Consider the following 2,872-nt stretch of genomic DNA (forward strand, 5'->3'; position numbering starts at 1 on the left):
CCTGCTCCAATATTCTTGCCTGGAAAATTCCATGGACAGAAACGCCTGGTGGGCTACAGTCCATGGGGTCCCAAAGAGTCGGACACGACTGAGCATGCATGCACATGAATGAGCCTTAAGTGTCTATTAAATAAATGCATGGGGTTATAAGGAGAGCAAAGCACTAGCTGGAGACAGAACCATGACCTTTGTTTTTGAGGTTATAAAACTGGGGGAGTGGACCTTCAACTCTAACCCTCCTCTTTCTCTTCAGGATTTTTTTTTTAAGGTTTTTAAAACGACATTTATTTCTTAAAAGTTAACATGTGCATAATAAGAAAGGAAAAAACACAGGAAGCAAACAATGAAGTCATTCATAATTACAAACAGTTTACCATCTGATGTGTCCTTCTAGATCTCCTTTGAGCATTTTCCCAACGAAGCATCCATTTTTACGTAGGATCATACAGCTAGTGTCATGCTGTTTCAAACATCGTGAGTATTTACCGTTTTGACTAAACCCAAATGTCTTCATAGGAGGCCGAAGACTTCAGTGTTATATGATTTTCTTCATCTCATTGCTCCAGCAGAGAGCAGAGAACATGGGCAGCCTCCCAGAACAGCCACCGCAGAACCCACTCCCCAGGGGGCATCCAGCCACCTCAGCACTTGGTACTTTGAAATGGGGCACAAGGCCTTCAGAGATCACACCGATAACCTTTCTGTATCTCCCTGACTTCATGCTTCTTGAGGACAAATAGGGGGTGTCTCCCTCACAGAATTGTGAGGAGTAAATAACACTGTGTGTATAAAAGGCTTAATGTAGTGCCCGGCACATTGTAAGCACCAAGTGAGTTGTGGCTGTGATTAGCTATTATGGGAATTCCTGGCGCAGGAATTTTTTGTAATCGACCTAATCGGAGCGGTGGCGGGGCGTGGTGAGGTAGAACAAACTGAGAAGCTGAAGAAAAACAAAATTATTTCAACAGCTGCTTATTAGTCATTTTAGAAAAGGTGAAAGTGGACAGTTGTCTAAATAAATTAAATTCCCTTCGTTTAAATACAAATATTTGTGGATACATGTGTACACTTAGATATACACAGAATTCTGGAGAAATAGTTAACAGATAATAGCAGTTATCTCCAGGGACACCTTGACCTGGGAACAGCAACTGGGGAAAGACTTTTAAATTTTTGCCAGGTGTCTATATTATCTACTGAAATTTTTCAATTCATTTTTAAGTTAATTGCTGTTTAAAATCTCTCCTAAATTTTGTTGAAGGTGGACAAACTGAAATCGAGCATGGCCGTTTTCCGTTTTTAACTGTCGAGCGCGGATACTGCCCCCTAGCGCCTGGCACCCGCCGCCACAACGTCTTTGTTAAGCCCTGCGCCAAGCTGCTTCAGTCCTGTCTGACTCTTTGTGACCCCATGGACTACAGACCACCAGGCTCCTCTGTCCATGGGGTTTCCCAGGCAAGAATACTGCAGTGGGTTGTCATTTCCTTCCCCAGGGGATCTTTCCGACCTAGGGATGGAACTTGCATTTCTTACGTCGCCTGCATTGGCAGGTGGCTTCTCTACCACTAGGGCCTCCTCTGAAGTCCCGCGTGAAAGTGTTAGTTGCGCAGTTGTGTCTGACTCTTTGTGACCCCATGGACTATGTTCCGCCAGGCTCCTCTGTCCATGGAATTCTCCAGGAAGAGTACTGGAGTGGGCAGTCATTCTCTTCTCCAGGGGATCTTCCCAACCCAGGGATCGAACCCAGGTCTCCTGCATTGCAGGCAGATTCTTTACAGTCTAAGCCACCCTAGCAAGGCTCAATCTAAAATCCTCTGGTTAAGACTATGAGTAGTTAATACATTAAACTACTGAACTATTGCCTACTCATATAGTCCAACCCTGCCATGATCGAAAATCTAGGGACTGTGAAGAATGTTTACGATATCTCATGTCTTATTCTTGCTGGACAAGTGAAATAATAGATCATTTGCATTACAATATATGCATTCATTTTTTTCCATTCTAAACTTGACAATTACCTGAAGCAAAAAGACTTCTCTGATTTTCAGTTTTATCTCATGTACATCATTTTATTTGTATTAAATCATCATTTACTACAGTAAATTCCCTCTTTGCATTTGTTCAAATAGAGGTGTTGTTCCACATACAAACCTTTTATGTATTTAGGTAAAAGTTTCTGAACTCTACTTCAGACTTTTTAGTTGTTCTCTATGCTATTTATTGTCATGTTATACACTTTTTAAAGTAATGTTTTCATTATTTTAAAGTGAGTATGTTCCCATTGTAAAGAAATTTTGGCATACAGTAAAGTATAATGAATGAAATAAAAGCAAGACCTAACTCTACCATCAAAAGATAGCTACTGTTAACATTTCTGTTTTCCTCCAGTTTCTCTAATGCTGTTCATTTTTAAACAGTTTTCACACTGAATTTTTAAGTCTATAAAGTACATTTCCACTATCATATATAAACATCAAGTGTTTGTCCTTGTCAAACATTGCAAAGATATCATTAGAAACTGTAAGGCATGTTTGAATATAAGGGCAAAGTTCATTTTGAACACACATACACACTAATGCAGGGTTAGTATCGGACCCTTCAGTAAATGTCATGTTTTGTTCAGATACATAACCACTGAGTGTGTATCACACTGGAGGTCACATTTTATAGTCATTCAATAATCCCCATTCAATAATTTTGTATCCTTGGCCTTTGACAAATATTTGGGCATTGGATGGAATTCTTGGGGGTCTGGCCTAGTGACTGAAGGTGCATGACTAATGGGGCATGATCCCAGGCATGGGAGAAATCAACTGAGTTCGAGGACCTGCAAGGGGAAAAGAAGGGCCGGGCTCAGATACGTCTGAAA

Source organism: Odocoileus virginianus, chromosome 6, assembly GCF_023699985.2.
Source record: "Odocoileus virginianus isolate 20LAN1187 ecotype Illinois chromosome 6, Ovbor_1.2, whole genome shotgun sequence".
Lineage (NCBI taxonomy): Eukaryota > Metazoa > Chordata > Mammalia > Artiodactyla > Cervidae > Odocoileus > Odocoileus virginianus.